The sequence below is a fragment of the Vulpes vulpes genome, chromosome 5 (assembly GCF_048418805.1).
Source record: "Vulpes vulpes isolate BD-2025 chromosome 5, VulVul3, whole genome shotgun sequence".
Classification (NCBI taxonomy): Eukaryota; Metazoa; Chordata; class Mammalia; order Carnivora; family Canidae; genus Vulpes; species Vulpes vulpes.
In genome coordinates, this window is record NC_132784.1 from 112,306,727 (window position 1) to 112,332,799 (window position 26,073).

General features: G+C 39.8%; 1 long non-coding RNA gene across 1 annotated transcript; it reads right to left on the reverse strand.

Annotated features, from left to right (window-relative positions):
• Window positions 1-521: 521 nt before the first annotated feature.
• On the reverse strand, window positions 522-20,250 carry LOC140598941 (uncharacterized). Its single transcript, XR_012001462.1, has 4 exons — window positions 20,109-20,250; window positions 13,440-13,595; window positions 2,448-2,574; window positions 522-1,508 (listed from the first exon to the last, which is right to left on the reverse strand). It is a non-coding gene; the product is annotated as an uncharacterized lncRNA (long non-coding RNA).
• Between the last annotated feature and the right edge of the window lie 5,823 nt (window positions 20,251-26,073).

Here is a 26,073-nt window from a genome sequence, read left to right on the forward strand (position 1 = left end):
TCTACCATCTAGTTCATATTATGCTGTAGACAGCTATGGTGACAGCTCCATTCCTGGAGGAGATCCCCTGTCTAAATTCCTTCAGGCAATAGTGTAAGCCTTCTGTTTCTTTTTCTTTTTAAGATTTATTTATTTATGTATTTATTTATTTGAGAGAGAGGAGTGCGTGCCTACACACAAACGCACACAAACGCACATGAGGGGTGGGGTAGGAGCAGACGGAGAGGCCCTGAACCCAGAGCCAGATGCCACCCAACCTGGGGCTTGATTTCAGGACCTGAGCCATAGTCAGACACTTAACCAACTGAGCCACCTGGGGGCCCCTTGAGCCTTCTCTTAAAAGTAATCAGCCTAAAATAATCTACATGCCAAAAAGACTCATTTTGGGTTGTCAATTTTGCTCCCCACAGTACTACCTTTGAGACTTCCCCCAAAATTTCATAGCCCATGATGTAGGATAGATGTTAGGGTTCGAAACCAACAGCCAAGAAAGAATTCTTGAGACATATTTGGTGCAAAAATGTGGCTTTATTAAAGCACGGGAACAGGACCCATGGGCAGAAAGGGCTGCACCAGGGTTGTGTGGAGTGGCCCATTATATACTTTCAAGTTGGGAGAGCATAAGTCTCTGAGGAATTTTGGAAGCAAGGTTTCCAGGCCCTTGAGGGAGCTAGCTGTTGTCGGGAAAAGGTCATTTATGACCATCTAATACAGCCTTAGTCATGAGACCCTTCAGATGTATATGGGTGGGCCAACTGCTTCGGGGATGATTGCCAACATGTATCTTGGGCAGGTAGAGATAAAGAAAGTTGCCAAATGAATTTTTATCTGTTAAAGTAGACTTAGAGGAACCTGGGAGTCGGGCTAAGATTGCCTTTTGTGCTTCAAAAAGTATTAACATCCAAGTAGCTGAGTTCTTGGATGAAGGTCACTCTGCCTGTTTCAAGGACATGTCAGTAGGCTGAGGGTAGTAAGGAAATTTACTAATTTTTCTCTGCCTTTGTTTCCCAGATCAGTCCAGAAGCTAAATTGATAGATTATTTTATCTCACTGAAACAGGCTCTTAGTCCAAAGATCAGTCCTTAGATCCAAAGGCAGATGCTCAACCCCTGAACCACCTCAACCCCAAGACAGTTTTTAGGTGTCCATCTCGAAGCATCTCTACATAGACTGAAGGCAGGCAGTGGCGTTGTGGCATGAAGATTATCCACACATGAGCTGTTGTGATTTCTCTAAAGTTTATGTCACGTCATTCACATTTTATTTGTAGGGCTTCAGGAAAAGAACAGCTTTACTTCCCAATGATTTCAAGTCAGACAGACAGGTGAGGCAAAAATTAAAAATATTAGTTTGCACAGGGGGCCTGGGTGGCTCAGTCTTAGGCGTGTGCCTTCAGCTCAGGTGGTGATCCCAAGGTCCTGGGATTGATCCCTCATCAGCCTCCATGCTCCGCAGGGAGCCTTCTCCCTCTGCCTCTGTCTGCTGCTCCCCCTGCTTGTGCTCTCTCTCTGAAATAAATAAATAAATAAATAAAATAATTTTTAAAATTTAAAAAAAGAAAACATTAGTTTGCAGAGTTGTAGCCAGGCATTAGAGGAAACTAGAAGAATCAGGATCTAGTCCAGTTTACAATGAGCAGTATTAGAATTTAATAGTCACAAATATGTGCTACTGAAACAACTTTTGCTCTCTTTTTTTTTTTTTAATTTTTTTTATTTATTTATGATAGTCACAGAGAGAGAGAGAGAGGCAGAGACACAGGCGGAGGAAGAAGCAGGCTCCATGCACCGGGAGTCTGATGTGGGATCCGATCCCGGGTCTCCAGGATCGCGCCCTGGGCCAAAGGCAGGCGCCAAACCGCTGCGCCACCCAGGGATCCTAACTTTTGCTCTCTATAATCACCTTAATTTCTAACAAAGATAACCAAAGTAATGAATTTGTTTGCAAAATAAGTCTAGTTTCAATAAACTTGGCCTGATTATTTGCATAAGGGCAACAAGAATGGCAGTTAATCATATAAGGTTTTGCTACAACTTCTCATAAGGAACTTTTAATCTTGAGGCTCAGAAGCCAAGCCAAATACTTGCCATCAGACTTCACCTGCAATACTATAGGTTTGAATTCATTCCTCTCTTCCTGAGGTCCCTGAAATACCCTGAGATTCCTGCACCGGGAAGTTGCATTCTTTACTCCCCTGGTCAGCTGCGGGGGAAATCCTGTAAGCAAGCTCTCAGGCCAATATTTCCAATAAAGGAAATAAAAGTCAAAGTCAATCTTCCTTCCTTTAAAGGTGTCTGAACATATCTGAGCCTATGCACCTGTCTTTCGAAAATGACCTTCCACTCAAAGCCTTGGTAATATAAGAATGTTTCCAAAGTGTCCTGTTGCAAGGAGAATGGATTCTTATATGCAAATAAGTATATTGCCATAAAAATAAGAATACTCACTAAGTTTTCATATTCTGGAGGGGCCCTCAGGGAGAAAAAGATCAATATTTCCACTCTGCTTACAAAGGTAGAATTTGCCAAATTGCTATGAGTGATAGTTAGCTTAAGAGGAAAAGCTTCCTTGTATCTGAAAATCAAAAGATTAAAGAACCATCAATACTTGAAACAAAAAGTCATAAGTTTATTATGACTCCTCCTCAGTTTATTCAGTCCCATGTAATTAATTCTTGTTCTGCTTGAATCTAGTTTTTTCCAGTAGTTCTGGAAAGTGTTTACCCAGTTAATTTTATGATCTTAAAGGTATCAGAAAGCTGTTTTCTAGAGTCTTTTTCATGAGTCTTCTTTAAGATGAAGCATTTTTGCAGAAATTCTTTTGTAAAGGCATCTGAGTAAAATATAAATGTCTCTAAATGATAAAAGATAAAAATGGCATGATTAAAGGTGTGATTAGAGTTTATTACAATGTGGTTGTTAAGGAAATGTAGTTATTTCTGGACATACAATATTTTAAGGTAATAACTAGAATTATGATTGATAATATACATATCATATGTACATATCATAATTTTAGGGATTTTATACAATTTCTAGGACATTTATATTAATGCTATTACCCATACAGCAGAATCTAAGAAGGTTACACATCACTTATTTGACAATATTTCCCATGTAATGTAACATCAAATAAGCCTAATTTGTTCAATATCTCTCTTGTATAAGGAAAAAGAACAAGTCTTTGATTTTTTTTTCAAGGACACTCTGAAAAATCCCAGTTACTTTGAGGTTAAAAAAAGAAAAAGAAAAAAAAAGAAAAGAAAAAGAAACTTCATTTAGGATTTGATTTTTTGGAAGTTTGTCAAAAATATAAAAAATGGTGGGATGCCTGGCTGCCTCAGCTGGAAGAGTGTGTTGCTTGTTTTCAGGGTCATGAGTTCGAGCCCCATGCTGGATGTGGAGATTACTTAAAAATAAATGAATAAACTTTGGAAAGAAATATATCACGAAGGTTTAAAAACACTTAGTCAAATAGGATAATGGGTCACTACATAATAACTAATGAAATTTAGTTATCCATTTAACTAACCATGGAGACAATTAAAGATTTTGTAGGCAAACATGGAACGTGTTTGCCTACAAACAGTGGCTGTAAAAAGGGAAAATGTATATCTTATAATATTGAGAAGATTCAGTTTTCTTTTCTTTTTTTTTTTAGATTCGGTATTCTTAAATAATCAAAGACCTGATTAAGACAACATGAAAAAAAAAAAAAAAAAGACAACATGAAGCACCAAACATTATTTTGATAAACACAAAAGTTTTGTTTTCTAGGCATATTTTTTCAAAGGCAAAGAAAAACCTTTCATAAAAGAAAAGAAAAGAAAAATCCTTCATAATCTGTTATTAAGAGTTGAATAAAGGTAGCCCAGGTGGCTCAGCTGTTTAGCGTCATCTTCAGCCCAGGGCGTGATCCTGGAGACCCAGGATCAAGTCCCACGTCGAGCTCCCTGCATGGAGCCTGCTTCTCCCTCTGCCTGTGTCTCTGCCTCTCATGAATAAATAAATAAAATCTTAAAAAAAAAAAAAAAGAGTAGAATAATAGCCCAAGAAAATTTTGTCCTCTTAACAGATAGACCAAATTTTGGAGTTCCTGGCTGGTTAAGTCAATTGAGTATGGGACTCTTGATCTCAGGGCTGTGGATCATAAGTTAGAGCCCCACATTGGGTATAGAAATGACTTAAAAAATAAAATCTTAGGGGTGTCTGGGTCTCCCTCTCCCTTTGCCCCTCCCCCTGCTTGCTCGTGCTCTCTTTCTCACATAAATAAATAAATCTTTAAAATATAGGTAAAATATAGATAAAGGAAAACCAAATTTTATTTTGCACCAGCTTAGTTTTGATATTAAAACCCATTTACTTAATTTTTTTATTTTTTTATTTTTTTAAAGATTTTATTTATTCAGAGAGAGAGAGAGAGAGGCAGAGACACAGGCAGAGAGAGAAGCAGGCTCCCTGCAGGGAGCCCGATGTGGGACTCACGCCCTGGGACCAGGCCCTGGGCTGAAGGCAGGTGCTAAACCACTGAGCCCCCGGGCTGCCCCCATTTACTTAATTAGATTCATTCCAATCTTAGCCAGTCTTGTACATACATAACATTCACTTTTAAAGATTTCTTTTCCACAAATCTTTTACAACTTCTTTTCTTTTTTTTTTTTAGATTCAGATTTTGTTCTTTTCTCTTTCCCATAACCAGTTTTGTTTTAGTATAAATTTTCTTTCTTTTCCTTTAACCAACATGTCTCCATATCTCATATTTTTCTTACCTAAAACATGTCCTACTTTACTTGTATACAGAGTTGTTTCCTTATTATTTCTAGCAGTTTCAGCCACATATATTATTAAAATTAATCCTTGGAAACTTTAATTTCTAGTGAAAACTAAGTGGCCAGCAATTGTGAACTGTTATAACAGCATTCTTAGGTTGGCAAATATATGAGTACGTCATAATTTCTAGAAACATGCACTTCTCTGTAGTACAGTCTTTCAATAAAGCACAAAATATGTTTATTAACAGATTTCTCTTTATTTTCCCTGTAATAAGGAGCCAAAAGTAGATAAACCTATGCTCAATTATTAATGTTTCATTTTTTATCTTATGTGGAAATGATCTAGATATTTGATACATTTCTATTATTTGACTTAACTTAGCAAAACTTTAAGGTTTTAAGTTACCAAAGAGATTTGGCAAACTATTTTTAAGTATGTATGTTAATTATATTATAATATATATATTATATAATTATATTATATTATATATTATATTATATATATTATATTATATTATATATATATTATATATATTATATTATAGTATAATTATTGTTTAAAAAGTTCACCTAAAAGCTTGTTATTCTATTTGCATCTATTTAATTTACTGGTTACCAATAATTATGTTTAAGTTTCCCTTGAAAACTTTCTGAAACATTAGTCAAAATGAGCCATTAGTTTTTGCTCTGAGTTATTTTTTGCTAACAAAGTTTGCAACAGAGATCATGTAAACTTATAGCCAAACCAACCCGAGTTCCCTCCTTGGTGAGTCAGGAACTGCACCAGGCTGAATTGTCCCACAAAGAAAACTTCTATTTGCAGCAATTAAAAAGATTATGGGGAATGGATTCCAAAGCTGTGACTCTTCAAGAGAGGGTGAATGGGTTCCCTTTGTTTGGAGTTGGTATGAATGAATATTTAGGTAGGGAAGCCTTGTCACCATATATAGAGGCAAGCATAAGGTCATGCATGTGCCTACACCTAAAATTGTATGTTATGTAAATGAGGCTTGTCTTCCTTAGGTGGAGATTTTAGTATGATAATGAGGTAAAGGTAATGGTAGGTCATTTCAGATATTACTACACAGTTCATCTGGGCAGTCAGGAATCTGGGGTGGATGGTGAGGGGTGGGGTGGGGTGTTTAGCCCCAAACATCTGGGTGATCCCCACCCCCCCAAAACACCCCACCCCCAAGTCACCTACTCTGCCCCCACCCTCGGGTATCCTGGGGTCATTTCTGGTTTCATTTGTCCGAATTAAGAAGAAGGCAAGAAAGAAGAGCTTAAGGAAAAAATGTAAGACAGATTATTGAGTACAAGCAAGTGGCCAGGACATGTCAAGTGTTGGGGTCTAGCTGATAACAAACTTATTTGGCTAATAAACCCAGGTAGAATAAAAAGTTGGATATCTGCATTCTATCCAGTGCTGATAACTCTAATATATATCTGTATTATTTAAACCAACAAACTTGGGGGAACCTGGATGGCTCAGTTGGTAGAGTATGCAACTCTTGATCTTGGGGTATGAATTTGAGCTCCATGTTTGGGGACAGAGATTGATTAAAAAAAAAAAAAGCTAACGAACTTAAACCAGCTTTTTATTTATTGAAAATTAGCCTAGATCCTAGAACTTGAAAAAATCTGGGTTAGTTTCTACTGTATTTCTGAGATTTAGAATGGTTTATTTGTAAGTGCTTAAATTCTAAGCCAATTAAATAGAACTCCTTTACAAATTAATTTTAGCAACACTAACCAGAGGTTTAAAAAAAACCTTATTGGGGGATCCCTGGGTGGCTCAGCGGTTTAGCCCTTGCCTTCAGCCCAGGGCATGATCCTGGAGTCTCGAGATCAAGTCTCGGGATTGAGTCTTGGGCTCGAGTCTTGGGATCGAGTCCCGGGATCGAGTCCCACATCAGACTCCCAGCATGGAGCCTGCTTCTCCTTCTGCCTGTGTCTCTGCCTCTCTCTCTCTCTCTCTCTGTGTCTCTCATGAATAAATAAAATCTTTAAAAGAAATCTTATCTATAATGTACATACATATAGACAAACAGATCTTATAGCTTCTGTTTCAAAACAATATAAAACACACTAGCTAGGATCCCTGGGTGGCTCAATGGTTTAGCACCTGCCTCCCGCCCAGGGCGTGATCCTGGAGTCTACACTAGCTTATAAGTAGTAGTTGAAATATATTTAACTTCACTCAGATGACTGGGATATTAGTAAAGAAAACTTTTAAGACGTAGAAGTATCTTAAGGAGGCTATGATCTAAAGTTTGGGCTCAAAAGTTCTTTACACAGTTTGAATTTTTCTTAAAAAGGTTGTTTTTCTTTCTTTTTCTTTTTTTCTTTAGTCTTTGGTGAGTATGGGCATTGTTCCAGTTACTTCTGTCTTCAAAAATTGACCTTTGTGCTTCAGAGTCAAAACATAATGAAAAGAAAAGACAGACTCTGGGTATAAAGAAGGAAGATAGTTGATTGCTCTACCAGCAAAGTAAGCTGCAGTAGGCTAAGTCCTTCTTCTTTTTTTTTTTTTTTAAGAGTTTATTTATTTATTCATGAGAGACACACAGAGAGAAGCAGAGACACAGGCATAGGGAGAAGCAGGTTCCCTGATGCAGGACTCGATCCCCAGATCTCAACCTGAGCCCAAGGCAGATGCCCAACCACTGAGCCACCCAGGCGCCCCAGGCTGAGGCCTTCTAAAACACGGGATCCCTGGGTGGCACAGCGGTTTGGCGCCTGCCTTTGGCCCAGGGCGCGATCCTGGAGACCCAGGATCGAATCCCACATCGGGCTCCCGGTGCATGGAGCCTGCTTCTCCCTCTGCCTGTGTCTCTGCCTCTCTCTCTCTCTCTCTCTCTCTCTCTCTCTGTGACTATCATAAAAAAAATAAAAATAAAAATAAAAATAAATAAAACAGCAAGGCCCCTGGGAAGGGGATGGGGTGGTTATAGGGACATAGAGGATCTGGCTGGTTTCCACAGGAATTATGTCAGTGCTGCCAGCCTCTTTGGTCATTTTCGGGATAGTTCCAGGGTCCTGAAACTAAAGGCTAAGGAGGGAGGAGGGGAGGGAGGCTTGCGGAAGAGAGGGGGAAAGTTACTTTAAAATTGAGCTTCACTGAAGCATTAGTGCCACCATTTGGATTTTTGTTCAACTTTATGATTTAAGTGGCTTCAGTTTCTGGGGTGTTTACATTTCAAAGATGTGGTAACATTTGTATCTTCAAGGGATAGAAAAAGTATGTAAGTTCCTCTAAGAAGGACTTTGGTTTCTTAAGGTCAATGGTTTACAAATCTTTTGAGATAGAGTTGTAGGATTGGTAAAAAGGAATAAATAGACTGATTTTAGACTGCAGTTTTTCTTTCTTTTTTTTTCTGTTTTTTAGTTTTGCAAAGATTTGTAAGTTAAGGACAGTTGCTCTCATTTTTTTTTTCTTTTTTTTCTTACATGGAGGACAATTTTACTTCCAATGCACTGATTTTTCTTACAATATCTGCAAATGTCTGAAGGCCAATAGGAAGGGGTCTGAGTGGACTTTGGTTTTTGTTCTATGTCTCATTTCTGTTCTTCCATCTTTCGAAGGGAGTCCCTAAGGCTAACTGTTAAACCAATAAGACAGTTGTTTAGAATGACAGCTCTCCAAAAAATTTTTTTATTTCAAATATAGCCAATTTAAAGGATCCATCATCTGATCACTGGTGAGTAGGATTTTACATTAATATCAGAAGACTTAAACCAATAAGCCCCTTTATGGCTTAACCAAAGATGGGAGAGTTATTCCACAACAGAGTGTAAAAAATGCAGTCTTCACAAGATCCAGAAAGTTCATTCCAGAGATAGCCTAAGAAAGCACAGGAGGTACTATGAAGGGCCCTATTTTAAACAGCTGTTTCAAAACACAGGAAATCATGTGTTTTCCCTCCTTTGAACAGAATAGGGTGACTTACCAAGCCGAAAGTTCACCACCCCTCTGCCTCTTTTTTTTTTTTTTTTTTTTTTGATTCCCTAAGCTTGGGTCCACAGCCTATTCAGCTATCTGCTGGATGCATATGCACACTCCAGCTGATGGAGACCAGAGAATATTCTCAATAATCAAAAAGTAAGCAAGAGAAAACAATGACCATCCCTGAGAGGAAAAAAAGGATCAATAGAAAACAAAAGTACAACAAATTTTTACCAAAGTTACAATGCCCAAGGAGATAGTTTCACAACTATTTTCTCCTGTTAATCTAAATTTAGATTTTAAAGATGTACACTTACTACCATCACCTCCATTAGGTCCTGCAAGCAGGTTTGCAGAAGACTGACTTAGTAAGAAGTCTCACCTGCTTGGGTGTTGTTTTTTTTTTTTTTTTTGTGGTTTTTAAAGATTTTATTTATTTATTCATGAGAGACACACAGAAAAAGGCAGAGACACAGGCAGAGGGAGAAGCAGGCTCCATGCAGGGAGCCCGATGTGGGACTTGATCCAAGTACCCCGGCGATCACACCCTGATCCAAAGGCAGATGCTCACCTACTGAGCCACCCAGGTGCCCACACCTGCTCAGGTTTTATCAGAAGTCCCAGGATCTCTCAGTTGCAGCAGTCCTGGGCTGAACAATCTCCAATCAAAGTTTATCCTGACAGCTACACCAACTGTTGGAGAAGGAAAAATAGTCCTCTGCCCTCTAATATTCTTTTGGTTGGTCTAATAATTAAATTAACATGAGACAGCTTAATGGGAGAAAATCAACATGTTCACATTCATACAGGGGCTCCATCAGAATAGGAAGCCCTCAGGCAGTCAGGCATTGAGGCCATAAGCCATCCAGAGCTATAAGGAGAAGGGGGTAGGGGCCTGGGACTTCAAAGGGAAGGAACCCAATTCACAGGAAAATGAAAAAGAATAAATGTTGGGGAAACAAGTGTCTGTTGGACCATACAGAAAAAAAGGGACATGGAAGGAAATTTAGCAAACAGTCTTGTCTCCCTGTCTCCCACATCTAGCTCGTAGTATACTGCACACAACCTCGGTGACAGCTCCCTTCCTGGAGAAGGTCCTCTTTCTACATTCCTTTAGGCAGTTAGTGTAAGGTCAAAGCTTCTTCCTGAGCCTTCTGTTTCTTAAAAGTAATTGCTTACAATAATCCATATGCCAAAGAGGCACATTTTAGGATGCAAACTTTGCTCCCTTACACTCATTTCCAATTTTACCCAGTACTGGCTCCAGACTCAACTTTCTCTAATGTTGATTCCCTGCCTGAGGGTGACCAACTTTCCATTACCTGTTGGGAATAAGAGAGAGTTACGATCCTAGATCACACCCAAGCACGCTGTCTTCTGGGGCAACAAACAGAAGGTTGGGAACTAAGATATAGCTTGCTATAAGAGCTAAACAGGGGCTGTGCCAGGAGAGAAAACGTATGCCATCACCGGGACAGAAAGCAGAAAAGTCTGGAGCCAGAGAAGCTCCTTAATGAGGTCTCTAGAGTAGAAGTACTGGAGGATGCAGACTCAGAAACAGATGGAAGTGTGATGGGTTTAGACTCAGTTTGGAACAAATCTATCAACACCAAGGTCCCACAATTCATTCTTTTGGTGGGTTGGTTGGAGGATTGCTAGGAAAGGACAAATCCTAAGAGGACAGGAATGTAAATGAAGATCTCCTCAGACCATAGAAGTTGAAGGAAGTTGCAAATATAAAAGGTATGTTGTTTTTCATTGAGGACACTTAAGGAAAAGTACCTCTGGTCAGCTCTGGTTTATCAGTCTAGAAACTGGGAGAAGTCATTTTGAATAAGATAGTGCTAGTCCCCTGCTCAGCATCTGTAATTTCCTTTTTTTTTTTTTTAAAGATTTTTATTTATTTATTTGAGAGAGATCACAGAAGGGGAGCGGTGGAGGGAGAAGCAGGCTCCCTGGTGAGTAGGGAGCCTGACATGGGGCTTGATCCCAAGATCCCAAGATCATGACCTGAGCCAAAGGCAGATGCCCAACCAACTGAGCTGTCCAGGTACCCCACATCTGTACTTTCCTGTGGCCCCCAGCCTCAGTAGAAGCCCCAGAAGAAGACTTTGCTCCTGCAAAGGTGCAGAACAGGTGTGCAGCCTAGCGTGAACTTGTGCCTTGGCAGAATTGAGGAAGTGAAGCCAGTCTTCTGGAACCACTGGAGGAAATGATACTGAGGCTAGCAATAACACTGAATGCTGAGCAAGGGATAAGTTGCCCAAGGGGAAGGGGTTAACTAGAAACTGAGTGACTCAGTCAATACCCAGTACTCTAACCCTGTGCTGACCCTATGCTCATAAAAGAGGTGGAGTGGGGGTGGGAGGATAAGAGGAAGAAATAAGAAGAGACAAGTCTCTGACCTGAGGAGTTTTCAGTATAATAGGGAAAGAGATGATGCATGCAGGAGACAGATATAAAAATAGCACAAATAATCCTATCCTTCACCTGTATTAGCAGAATACAAAAGAACTTTGAGTTTATGACTGAATAAAAAACTAAGGGAAAGTAGGAGTATTAGAAAAAATGATTACTGATTGTAAAGCCAAAGTACTCCATCAAAACGGTTTCGACTTTGGACACATCTACAGATTAGCTGCAAAGTAGGTCTAAGTATCAAGCAATAATAACATAAATGTGAGAAAACACTGAAGAACATGGTAGCTAAGGCAGGGTTAGACCATTTTTGGTGAGAGTGTTGTTTTATAAATTTGACATTATGTTTATATTAAAAGCAACATAGCCTCGGGCAAAAGAAATACCAAGATCATGCAGTGGTGAGAGCTTAGCACAGGAGAGATTACAAACTGAACATAATGTGATGAGAACATATAGGAAAGCCTACTACCATAGCATGGCTCCTGCTTGCATAACCCCCCAGTCGTGATTGGGGAATAACTAAGTCTTAGACACTTTGCATGAGGACTTCTTTTTTTTTTTTTTAAGATTTTATTTATTTATTTATTCATGAGAGACACAGAGAGAGAGAGGCAGAGACACAGGCAGAGGGAGAAGCAGGCTCCATGCAAGGAGCCCAACGTGGGACTCGATCCCAGGTCTCCAGGATCATGCCCTGGGCTGCAGGTGGCGCTAAACTGCTGAGCCACCCGGGCTGCCCTGCATGAGGACTTCTAATATTTATTTATTTATTTATTTATTTATTTATTTATTTATATTTTAGAGAGAAAGATAAGTATCAGAGGGATGGGGGAGGGGCAAAAGGAGAGGGAGAGAGAGAATCTCAAGCAGACTGTGTCAAGCACAGAGCCCAGCATGGGGCTCAATCTCATGACCCTAAGATCATGACCTGAGCCAAAATCAAGAGTCAGATGCCCAACTGACTGAGCCACCCAGGTGCCCCTGGATGAAGATTTCTAAAACACACCATTTCTACACAGCAATAAGAAGAATCAACAAGGGGGATACAAAACAGCCAGGACAGATGCCAATAGTAAGTCTTTACATGTAAGTAATTATTCTAAATACAAATAGATTGAATTCACCAATCAAAAGGTACAGAGTGGCTAGATAGATTTTTAAAAACAAGACCTGGGATACCTGGCTGGCTCAGTCAGTAGAGCATGTTACTTTTGATCTTGGGGTTGTGAGCTTGAGCCCCATGGTGGGTGTAGAGATTACTTAAAAAAATAAAATCTTAAAAAAAAAGACCCAGCTATATGCTGCCTACAGGAGGCTCATTTCAGCTCTAAAGACACATACAGGCTCAAAATGAAGAAATGGGAGAGGATATTCTATACAAGTGGAAACCTAAAGAAAGTGAGAATAGCCATTCTTATAGCAGACAAGATAGACTTCAAGCCGAAAACAGGAACAAGAGACAAAAAAGTACATTATACAAGGATGAAAGGGTCAATACAAGAATATATAATTATCATAAATATACATGCACTCAACATCAGAGCCCCAAAATATATTAAGTGAATACTGATAGAACTAAAGAGAGAAATAGACAGTAATACAATAATAGTAGGGGACCTCAATATCCCCCTGTTGGCAATGGATAGGTCATCCAGACAGAAAATCAACAATTAAAACTTGGAATTGAACAATACTCTAGAACAAATAAACTTAACAAGTATATACAGAATTTTCCGTTCAGTAGTAGAATACACATCCTTCTCCAGTGCACATGAAACATTCTCCAGCACAGATCATATGATAGGACACAAAACAATCTTAGCAAATTTAAGAGGACGGAAATCATATCAACTATCTTTTCTGACCACAATGGAATGAAACTAGAATCAACAACTGAAAAAAAAAGGGAAGTTATAAATACTTAGAAACTAAACAACATACTTCTAAACAACCAATGGGTCAAAGAAGAAGTCAAAAAAGAAATAAAAAGTTATCCTGAAACAAGTGAAAATGTAAATACACCATATCAAAACGTATGAAATGTGGCAAAAGCAGTTTTGAGAGGAAAGTTCATAGCAATAAATGCATATGTTAAAAAATGAGAAAGGTCTCAAATAAATAACTCACTTTACACCTGAAGGGGAACTATAAAAAGTACAAATTAAGGCCAAAGTTAGCAGAAGGAAGGAAATAATAAAGATCAGAGTGGATATAAATGAAATAGAGACTAAAAAAATAAAATGGAAAGGATCAATGAAACTAAGAGCTGGTTTTTAAAAAAGATGAACAAAATTAACAAACCTTGGGATCCCTGGGTGGCGCAGCGGTTTGGCGCCTGCCTTTGGCCCGGGGCGCGATCCTGGAGACCCGGGATCGAATCCCACGTCGGGCTCCCGGTGCATGGAGCCTGCTTCTCCCTCTGCCTATGTCTCTGCTTCTCTCTCTCTCACTGTGTCCCTATCATAAATAAATAAAATTTAAAAAAAAAAAATTAACAAACCTTTATTTAGACTAAGAAAAAAGAGAGAGAAGACTCAAATAAATAAAATTAGAAATAAAAAAGAGACATTACAACTGATACTGCAGATACACAAAGACCATAAGAGGCTGTTATGAACAATTATATGCCAACAAATTAGATAACTTAGAAGAAATTGATATATTTCTAGAAATATACAATCTACCAAGACTAAAAATTAGAAATAACTAGTAAGGGCAGCCCGGGTGGCTCAGCGGTTTAGTGCCACCTTCAGCCCAGGGCATGATCCTGGAGACCCGGGATCAAGTTCCACATCAGGCTCCCTGCATGGAGCCTGCTTCTCCCTCTGCCTGTGTCTCTGTTTCTCTCTCTGTGTGTGTCTCTCATGAATAAATAAATAAAATCTTAAAAAAAAAAAGAAAGAACTAGTAAATCTGAACAGATCAATAACAAGTGAAGAAAATGAATCAGTAATTAAAAACTTCCCAACACAGAAAACCCAAGAGCCAGGCAATTTCCCTGGAGATTTCTACTAAGCATTCAAAGAAAAATTAACACCAATTCTTCCCAAACTCTTTCAAAAAGTTGAAGAGGAGGAGACACTTCTAATCCCATTCTACAAGGCCAGCATTACCCTATACCCAAGCCAGAGAAGAATACCACAAGAAAACTATAGACCAATATCCCTGATGAACATAAATACAAAAACTCTCAACAAAATATTAGCATACCAGATTTAAGAACACATAAAAAGAATTAAACATCATGACCAAGTGGAATTTATCCCTGGTATGCAAGGATGGTCCAACACATATAAATCAATATAATAAATTGCATTAATAAAATGCAAGATAAAAATCACATGATCACCTCATAGATGCAAAAAAATAAAGCATTTCACAAAAAATAACATTCTTTCATGATAAAAAATTGAATATAGAGGAAATATGATAAAATTGAATATAGAGGAAACATACCTCAACATAATAAAGACCATATATGACAAACCCATAGCTAACATTCTACTCAATGAAGAAAAATTAAAAGCTTTCTGTAAGATGAAGAGCAAGACAAAAATGCCTACTCTTTCCACTCCTATTTGATATAGTACTGGAAGTCCTAGCTACAGCATGGACAAAGAAATAAAAGGCACCAGGAAGGAAGAATTAAAGCTGTTGCTATTTGCAGATGATGTTTTGCATATAGAAAATGCCAAGGACTCAACCATAAAATTATTTGAACTAATCAATTATTTCAGTAAAGTTGCAGAATACAAAATCAACATGTAGAAATTAGTTGCATTTCTATACACCAATGATGAGACATCTGAAAAAGAAATTTTAAAAATATCCTATTCGTATTAGCATCAAAACAACAAAATACTTAGAAATAAATTTAACAAAGGAAGTGAAAGATAGTTCAACTAAAACTATAAGATTTTCTTGAAAGAAATAAATAAGACATAAACATGGAAAGACATTTCATATTCATGGATCAGGAGAATTAATATTGTTAAAAAGTCCGTACGAGTGGTGCCTGGGTGGCTCAGTCAGTTAAGCATCTGCCTTTGGCTTGGGTCACAGTACCAGGGTCCTGGGATTGAGCCCCACATCAGGCTTCCTGTTCCTTGGAGAGCCTGCTTCTCCCTCTTCTCTGCCTGCTGCTCCTCCTGCTTGTGCACGCGCTCTCTCTCTCTCTCTCTCTCTGTGTCAATCTTTTTAAAAAAAGATTTTATTTATTTATTCATGAGAGACAGAGAGAGAGAGAGAGGGGCAGAGACACAGGCAGGAGAAGCAGACTCCATGCAGGGAACCTGACATGGGACTCGATCTCAGGTCTCCAAGATCACGCTCTGGGCTGAAGGCGGCGCTAAACTGCTGAGCCACCACCCACCCAAATAAATAAAATCTTAAAAAAAAAAAAAAAAAAGTCCATACTACCCAAAGCCATCTACAGATTCAGCGACGTACCCATCAAAATACCAATGACATTCTTCACAGGAATAAAAAAAAAAATTCTAAAGTTTAAATAGAACCATGAAGTCTCCAAACAGCCCAAGCAATCTTGAGGAAAAAGAACAAAACTGAAAGTATCACACTTTCTGATTTCAAACTATACTACAAAGGGATCCCTGGGTGGCGCAGTGGTTTGGCGCTTGCCTTTGGCCCAGGGCGCGATTCTGGAGACCCGGGATCGAATCCCACATCAGGCTCCCGGTGCATGGAGCCTGCTTCTCCCTCTGCCTATGTCTCTGCCTCTCTCTCTCTCTCTCTGTGACTATCATAAATAAATAAAAATTAAAAAAAAAAATTCAAACTATACTACAAAGCTACAGTTATAAAAACAGTATGTTACTGGCACAAAAATAGACACATAGGCCAAGAGAGTCCAGAATTAAACCCTTGTTTGTATGATCAAATAATATTTGACAAGATGATCAAAGCACCCAATGGAGAGGATAGTGATAGTGTCTTCAACAAATGGTGCTGGGAAAACTGGATAAACAGATTCAGAGTGATGAAATTGAACCCCTATCTTGCACCACCCCCAAAAATTAACTCAAAATGGATCAAAGGTTTAAACACCTGATACTATAAAACTGATACTGATACTATCAAACTCCTAGAAGAAAACTTAAAAGCTCCTCGACATTGGTCTTGGTAGTGATTTTTGGATATGACACCAAAGGCCCAAACAACAAAAGCAAAAATCAACAGATGGGGGACTATATCAAACATAAAAACTTTTGCACAGCAGAAGAAACAATGAACAAAATAAAAGACAACTCACAGAATGGGAAAAAAATTTTGCAAACCGGGTATCAGATAAGGGGTTAATACCCAAAATACATAAATAAGTCATACAACTCTATGGCAAAAACAAAACAAAAGAACCAAACAACCTGATTTGAAAATGGGCAAGAGAACTAAATAGACATTTTTTCCAAAGAAGATATCCAAATGGCCAACAAGGACCTGAAAACATGCTTGCCATCTCTCATCATCAGGGAAATACAAATCAAAACCACAATGAGATATCACATCATACCTGTTAGAATAACTTTCATCAAGAAAACAAGAGACAAGTACTGTGAAGAAAAGGGAACACTTAACACACTGTTGGTGGGAATGTAAATTGGTTCAAGCACCATGGAAAACAATACGGAAGTTCCTCAAAAAATAAAAAAATAGAGCTACCATATGATTGAGCAATTCCATTTCTGGCTAAATACCCAAAGGAAATGAAAAAAGAGGTTTGAGGAGATACGCACCTCCATGTTTACTGCAGCATTATTCACGATAGCCAAGACACGGAAACAACCTAAGTGCCTGTCAGTGGATGAGTTGATACAGATGTGCTACACACACACACAATCCAATAATTTTCAATCATGAGAAAGGAGGACATCCTGCCATTTGTGACAACATGGATGGACCTTGAGCACATTATGCTGAGAGAGAGAAACAGAGGAAGACAAGTAGTATATGATGTCATTTATATGTGGAATTTTAAAAAGCCAAACATATAAAAACAGCAAAATGGTGGTTATCAGGAGACAGGGGTTGGGACAGATTTTATTTAAGGATATAAACTTACAATGAATAGAAAAAAAAGTCCTAGAGATCTAATGCACAGTATAGTAAATAGAAATAGAAATATTATATTATAGAGGCACCTGGGTGGCTCAGTGGTTGAGCATCTGCCTTCCGTTCAGGGATTCCGTCCCGGGGTTCTGGGATCAAGTCCCACATTGGGATCCCCGCAGGGAGCCTGCTTCTCCCTCTGCCTGTGTCTCTGCCTCTCTCTGTGTCCCTCATGAATAAATAAATAAAATCTAAAAAGAAAAAAAAGCATTGTATTATAATCATCAAACTTAAAAAGAGACTTAATTATTCCAACTACTGAAGAAAAGATAATTACCGTGATAGAGGTGATAGTCATGACTACAATGGCAATCATATTAAAGTATATAAATGTATGAATTAACATGTTGTGTATCTTCACTTTGTACAATGTATGTCACACATATTTTTTATTTTTTATTTATTTTTTTTTAATTTTTATTTATTTATGATAGTCACAGAGAGAGCGAGAGAGAGGCAGAGACATAGGCAGAGGGAGAAGCAGGCTCCATGCACCGGGAGCCCGACGGAGGATTCGATCCCGGGTCTCCAGGATCGCGCCCTGGGCCAAAGGCAGGTGCTAAACCGCTGCGCCACCCAGGGATCCCAATTTTTTTAAAAACAAATATATATTTTTCAAAATTTTTTTTATATTTCAATTTTTAAAAAACATTTCACTTGTAGGTTTTTAGATGATCAAGTCATGTGAGAAACATTTTCTCCCTAATTCCTGTGCCTAAATTCATCATGCCTGGCCATCCTGGTCATTTTTTACGTGGACAGTCATTTTTGGACTTGGTGATTTTGCTTCAGTGGTTCCACACTGTTTAAGAACAGCTTGGAAAACCAACTGCATTAAATTACCTTAATGAAAACCACACACACACACACACACACACACACACACACACACACAAAAGCCAGGTGATAATATCAGAGTACTGAGGTACAGTGCTCTAAATCTAAAGAAGGAGGTACTTTCGAGGAGCACTAGGGCATGAGTGCTGGCCCCCCCTATAAACAGAGCATGGGAGGAAGATGGGGCTGCCAGAAGAATGGGTAGAAAAATTCAACTAAAATCTTAAACAAATTGCTAAAAGCCAAGCATAGTCAAGAACTGAGAGCTGCTGCTGCAAGCGGAGTTCACACCCATTTGAACGGTCTTCTCTGTGGACCTTTACTTGGTGCTCTAGAAAAGAACAGGGTGTGTGTCTCATGAATAAATAAAATCTCAAAAAAAAATTTTTTTAAGGGGCACCTGGGTGGCTCAGTGGTTGAGCATCTGCCTTTGGCTCAGGTTGTGATCCTGGGGTCCTGGGATCAAGCCCTACATCAGGCTCCCCACGGGGATCCTGCTTCTCCCTCTGCCTGTGTCTCTCTCTCTCTTTCTGTGTCTCTCATGAATAAATAAATAAAATCTTTTTTAAAAAATTATGGAACTGTAGGGGTACCTGGCTGGCTCAGTCACCAGAGCATACAACCCTTGATCTAAGGGGTTGTAAGTTCGAGCCTCACATTGGGTGTAGAGATTTCTTAAATAAATAAAAGCTTTTTTAAAAAAATTATGAAACTATACAAAAAAAGCAAGATAAAGACAGCCCTGTCAAAAGACAATGAAAGCAAGAGAAATTCTCTCAGAGATGATCCAGATGTCGTACTATCAAACAAAGAATTTAAAATAACTATAGGTAATATGTTAAAGGCTCTGGTGGAAAACATGAGCAACTTGCATGAACAGATAAGGAATTTCAGCGGAGAGATAGAAACTCTCAGAAGAGTGAAATGGAAATGTAAGAAAATTGTGAACGTGGCAAGAGAGAGGAAGGATCTACAGGCTCCTCAGTAGACCCCAAACAGCTGAGAGAGAATCAGTGTCTTGAGGATGTGTACATAGTCATTAACCAAACTGAAATTCAAAGGGAAAAGAAAGTGAGAAAAAGAAAATAGAACAAAACATCTAAGAAATGTGAAATATAAAATGCTCTAATACGTGTGTAATTGAAATTCCAAAGAAGAGAGAGAGAGAATGGGCAGAGGAAACATTGGAAAAGATAATGGATCAAACCAGAGATCCAAGAAGTTGAGAGAACCACAGGCAGACTAAGCACCCACACACACCACCTGAACACATCCCGTCCAAACACCTGAAAACCAAAGAGAAAGTCATTAAAATACCAATAGACCTTTCTTTTTAAAAATCTTAGAGAGCCAGGGATCCCTGGGTGGCTCAGCAGTTTGGAGCCTGCCTTGGGCCCAGGGTGTGACCCCGGGGTCCTGGGATCGAGTCGGGCTCCCTGCATGGAGCCTGCTTCTCCCTCTGCCTGGGTCTCTGCCTCTCTCTGTCTCTCATGAATAAATAAATAAAATCTTTAAAAAATATATCTTTAAAAAAATCTTAGAGAGCCAGCCAACTACCAATAGCTTTAACAGCTCCAGAGGCTACCCTAGAGATCAAGACATCAAGACATCTAAATCTTTCTCTTGGCCAACTCACAATTGTCTAGAAGGTTTAAAAAGACAATTTTTTAAGAAATAGAAATGAGTGAGGGGATGCCTGGGTGACTCAGTGGGCCAAGCATCTGCCTTCATCTCAGGTCATGATCCCAGGGTCCTGGAATCAAGCCCCACGTGGGGCTCCCTGCTCGCCAAGGAGCCTGCTTCTCCTTCTCCCTTTGCCCTTCTCCCTACTTGTGCTCTCTTTTTCTCTCTCTCTCTGTCAAATAAATAAATAAAATCTTTTTAAAAAGAGAGAGAGAGAGAGAGAAATAGAAATGAGTAAAATAAGAATGGCAGAGTACAGTTTCTAAAGCATGCCACCCAACAACCATCTCGTTCCAGAATAGGTGGGAACCTCAGGTTAGCCCAGACCTTGTTTTCCAGCCTTTTCCTCGAGATGAGGACTGGAGGTCATCTCCCCTGGCTCCGGCGGCTGCAGGAAGGCCGCCTTCCTTCCCTCGTCCCTTGCAGGGGAAACCCCTTTTCTTTCTGAAGCTCAAAGGTTCCTCCGGCTGAGTTGCCCTAGATGTCGCCTTGGGTCCTGTCACAGGAAAGTCTCCTTCCACTCTAAGCACAGGGAGTATTCAGAATCCACCCACTTGTCTGAGAAGTGACTTATGAACCCCAGGAACAGGATATAGTCCTTTGTGATGTATTGTTGCATTTTTCAGGGCCACGATACCTTGATGTTGTTCATCACCTCTTTCATCACGACTTAGGGTTCCCCTCCGGCTGCCCCTCTGACGACTCTTGTTACTGCTCGTCTCTCTCTCCCCACCCATTAAATATCGGTGTTTGTTCAGCTCTCTGCCCTCAACAAATGCTTCCCCAGGGTGTGTATCATAATAGGAAGGGAAGAGCGGGGTGGGGGTGTAATTTGAAAAGCTTATTCAGTATTATAATACACGTTCATATTTATAAATTTGAGAAACCAATTTTGAAGTTTAGGACAAAATTTTTAAAAGATGGAAAAATGTTATGTTTATGTGTAAAAGGGTGGAGATTGGACTTTAAATAATTGAGAGAGGCAGTGGGACCTTGGGATTATGAGTTCAAGCCCCACCTTAAGTGTAGAGATTACTTAAAAAAAATTTTTTTTAAATTGAAAAACATGATCCTGTACTTTGTTTTCTTTAAAAGTAGGCTCCACGCTCAGCATGGAGCCCGATGTGGGGCTTGAACTCATAACCCTGAGATTAAGACCTGAGTCAGACACTTAACTGCCTGAGCCATCCAGACACCCTAATCCTATACATTTCTTATTTCTTTTTTTTTTTTTTTCATTTCTTATTTCTTCTAGATAATTATATCCATATCCATGGCTCCTTCTACACCGGTAGTTCTCAACTGAAGTGATTTTGGCCCCTTGGGGACATTTGCCAATGTCTGGAGACATTTCTTTGGTTGTTACAAACCAAATGCTGAACTGGGTAGAGGCCAAAGATGCTGCTGAATGTCCTCCGATAGACATAGTGGGCCCCACAACAAAGACTTATCTGGCCCCAAATGTCAATAGTGCTGACATTGAGAACCACTGCCCTGCTCCCTATGTGCTGATGACTCTCAAATCTTTATTTTTACTCAGCACTTTTCTCCTGAATTCTAGAGAAATATATTCAGCTACATATTATGTATTTCCTCTTCAAAAAATTTTTTTTCAAAAAAAATGCACCTCTTCCTCCAAAGTTGCACTTTCCATATGATCTACTCCGTTACCGGAGTCCAAATCCTTCAAGTTATCCTAGGTCCCTTACTCTCCTACATTCCTATCCAACCAAAAATTGAATGCTCTCAATTTCTTTCCCTCCTGCCAGTTATTAGCACCATAAAACTTTGAGCAAGTCACTTATTCTCCGCATGCCTCGGTTTTCTCATCTGTGAAATAGGGACAATCGTAGTACCACAACCTCATAGGGTTGATGTAAGGATTAAATAAGTTTAAGTGCTTAGTACGAAGCCTGCACATAGAAAGTGCCGTGTATGTACTTGCTGCTCTTATTACTATCAGTAGAAGAGGTTTATTTCGTGTCCTCATTAGTCCTTGCCTAAATTCCTGAAATGGAACCTTAACCAAGCCTCCTTCCTTCCAATCCGTCTTCTATGTTGTTTTCAAAAAGACTTACCAAGCTTTTGTTCATCAAAAGATATCATTTAACAAATGAGCAGCCACGACAAAGAATCCATAGGGAATGCCTACACATCAGTGAGAAGACAGACAACACAATTAAAAAGTGAGCAAAGGATTTAAACAGACAGTTCACAGAAGAGGATATCCAAATGGCCAAATAAGCACATGAAAAAATAGGCAACATCATTACTTACCAGGGGAGATGCAAATTCAAAATACAACGAGATATCTCTGTATACCCCCTGATGGGCTAAAATCCAAAATGGCAATACTGGTTAAAAACAGTTAAAAACAAAACCATGGGGATCCCTGGGTGGCGCAGCGGTTTAGCGCCTGCCTTTGGCCCAGGGCGTGATCCTGGAGACCCCGGATCGAATCCCACAACGGGCTCCCCGTGCATGGAGCCTGCTTCTCCCTCTGCCTATGTCTTTGCCTCTCTCTCTCTCTCTGTGTGACTATCATAAACAGATAAAAATTAAAAACAAAAAAACAAAAAAACAAAACCATGATTGGCTAACAGATCAAGTTACCTCCCTGCTCAAAATCCTTCAGTGACTTCCCATTGTCTTCAGGGTGATATTCAAAGCTTGGAGGTGGCATCTGTAGCCGTCAGGGTGGCACATAGCATCTGAGCGCATCTGTCACTGGTGTCCCCACCCCAATTCTGTGCTCGGTTAATACCTACCTTCTTGTCCCCTAGATTTGCCATGGGTTGCCATGTCTCTGCCCATGCTGTTGTCTGTGGACGAAGCTATTTTGCCAACTCATAGTCATTCTTCAAGGCCAAACTCCTCCACGAAGCCTTCCGTGAGTTGCACAGAGCTAAACTGTTGTTCGCGAGAAGAGGAGTCATCTAAGAGTTGCTGACTGTCCAGGGACCTCCCTCCCTCCACAGAGATCTCTCACGTTCATGAACACATGAAGCATGATGCGCTATATTTTAGGACCCCAGCCTTGAGATCACGTAAATAGACTTTTTCTCTGAGCTTGGAAGTCAGCTATTAGCTGTTCCCTACTGCCCTCTGTTGAAACAGAGTGGGCATTGCGAGTCTCATCTGCAGGGTAAAGATACTCTCTTTTCTAGAAAATTAAGAAAGATCTGAGCTAGTGGTTTAACACAAGAAACAGCCAGTCAAGGGACTAGAGAAGTAAGAAAGAGTCAGGTTCAGGAGCAAGAAGCACCTGAGAACGCTCTTTAAACCACCTGCTCTGCTCTTCTGCTTGAGTGACTCTTGACATCAGACAATGACATTCAGAAACAGTCTTGCTTACATTCATTGGCCTTCCGACTTCAGACTTCAGGTCCTTAATGGTGAGCCTAGGGTTTGACGTCATAGTGGAAAACCAGGAGTTAGATCCCACAGTTAAGGCCTACAGCCAGCTCAAATAGCTTAGAACCTCCTGCTCAGAACTGCCTTGTTCTTTGTCCACTATATCAAGTGCATGGGTCTCCAGCGAGGGTAAAGATGCCCCCCGCCAGCTCCATCCTGGCTAAATTCCTTCCCACCTCAGGAAATGGCACCTCCTAAGCCAAAAATCTGGGTATCATCGTGGCTTCCCTCTTCTCTTTCATAACCCACATCTGATTTTGCTAGTTTTCTTTCTTTTTTAAAAAAAGATTCCATTTATTTATTCATGAGAGACAGAGAGAGAGAGAGAGAGAGAGAGAAAGAGAGGCAGAGACACAAGCAGGCATGTCCATGCAGGGAGCCCAACATGGGATTCAATCCCGGGACTCCAGGATCACACCCTGAGCTGAAGGCAAACGCTCAACCTCTGAGCCACCCAGGCGTCCCTGATTTTGCTAGTATTCTTCACTGAATATCTCAACCCCATCCCTGTTACAAAAGAATTCAAAACGGGATTGTGAAGTTGTATCTGCACTTTCATATTCCCTGCAGCATTATTCACAATGGCCAGAACACAGAAACAACACAAATGCCCATCAACAGATAACTACACAAAGAAAACGTGACATATGCATTCAGGGGAATATTAGGCAGCCTTAAAAAAGAGGGAAATCCTCTCACATGCTACCTCATGGATGGACATCAAGGAAGTGCATGAAACTAAGCAAAATACACCAGTTACAAAAGGATAAACACTACAGGATTCCACACAAAAGATATATCTAAAGTAGTCAAAACCATAGAATCAGAAAGCACAAAGGTAGTTGCTAAGGGCTTGGGAGAGGGGAGAGGGAAAGGGAGAAGTAGTGTTCCATGTGTATAGAGTTTTAGTTTTGCAAGATGAGAACATTCTAGAAATCTGTTGTACAGCCATGTGAATAGACTAAACACTACGGTACACTGTAAAATGGTTAAGGTGGTAAATTCAATGCTAGGTGTTTCTCACCACAATTTTTTCTTTAAGTAGGAAGCTTAGTAAAGCAAGCTGTTAGACAGACAAAGCTCACAGATACATTTCAGAAGGATCACAGGGTGAGCCAGGAAAACCAAACTTTGGGAAGCCTGGAATATAATAGAGCTGAATGGTGATCAAAGTCTCTCAAGGAAGAAAAAAGATTTCTAAGCCTGGGGATAGGGGAGAAGAGGGAAAGATCGTCATAACACTTAAATTTCTGAGTAATACAAAACTAAAATCAGCTCAAAATAAACTACCAACTGCAAATTTTGCAAAAAAAAAAAAAAAAAAAAAGATTAACTATGCCTGAGCAGTAGGCAGGGGCGACGGTACCGACAGACATCCAAAGACATTTTGGTTAAACAGACCTGAAATGTCTAAGTGTGCCAGACACAACTTAGGTGCTTCCCCTCTAACAGAAATATAAAAGAGAAAATGCAGCCAGTGTAGTACATGGGAAGTGTTCAGACACACTAGTAATCAAAGAAATGCAAGTTGAAATGACTGAGACCCCATTTCTCATCTCTTAAATTACCAAGGATTAAGAGAAAGAATGTGAAAGCAAAGGAACAAAGCAGAGAGGTGAGGTGGAGGGGAGCCAGCAAGACTTTCAACTCTAGAGAGCACCCTGCTGGTTGCCAGAGGGGAGGTGATGGGGAGGGCAGGGATGAAGAGGACTCTTGAGATGAGCACCCAGTCGTGTATGGAATTGTTAAATCACTACATTGTACACCTGAAGCTAAAAGAACACTATGTTAATGATACTGGAATTAAAATTACAAACTTAAAAAAAATAAAGGAATGTGAGGGGCACCGGGACCACTTAGTTGGTTGAGCTTCCAACTCTTGATTTCAAGTCAGATCATGATCTCAGGGTCTTGAGATGGAGCTGGCTAGGCTCCGCGCTCAGCAGGGAGTCTGCTTCTTTCCTTCTCCCTCTGCCTCTCCCCCTTGCTCATGCTGTCTCATTTTCTCTCTCTAAAATAAATAAATCTTTTTTAAAAATTTATTTATGTTAGACACAGAGAGAGAGGCAGAGACACAGGCAGAGGGAGAAGCAGGCTCCCTGCGGGGAGCCCGATGCGGGACTCGATCCCAGGACCCTGAGATCACGACCTGAGCCGAAGGCAGGCACCCAACTGCTGAGCCACACAGGCGTCCCTAAAATAAATAAATCTTTAAAAAAAATTAAATAGATTCTCATAGATCTCTGAACGGAGTATAAATGTAAAGAATCGCTTGGGAAAGAATGTAGCAATGCCACGGGCAACTTGGCAATGTGTGCATCTACGACACTGGGCTTTCACTTCTGGGAGAATGGCCTTGGGAAATACGCCAAGTTTAAAAAAAAAATGCTATTGCTCTTTGCAACACTATTGAAAATAATGAAAATTATTTCAACCTAAAAATGTCCAAATTCTAGCTTTAAGTACAACTTCATCAGCTGGAGTCTTCCTGAACACAGAGAGAAATGCACGTGTCAGGTGATGTTCTGCAGCAAGTGCTAGAAAGTTCCACTCAAATGGCTTAAACAAGAAGAAATATTTTATGATCTCACATAGCAAAGTCATGTTCTGCTGGCAAGGGAGAAACAGCTGCCTCCTTAGAGGAGAAAGCCCCAGTTCTGGTGCCGATCATGACCTGAGTCTTTTAAGAACCCAAATCAGAAGAGTCACACTGTCTCTTCCTTTCCACACATTCCTTGAAAATATTTAGCATTTTTTTCCTCCAACTAAAAAAAAAAAGAATGTGAAAAGTGTTGGATAGTGTGCGACTATGTGCGTGGGGGGAATTACTGTAAAAAAATCAAGTTGCAGAAAAATCACGTGATACAATGTGTAAACA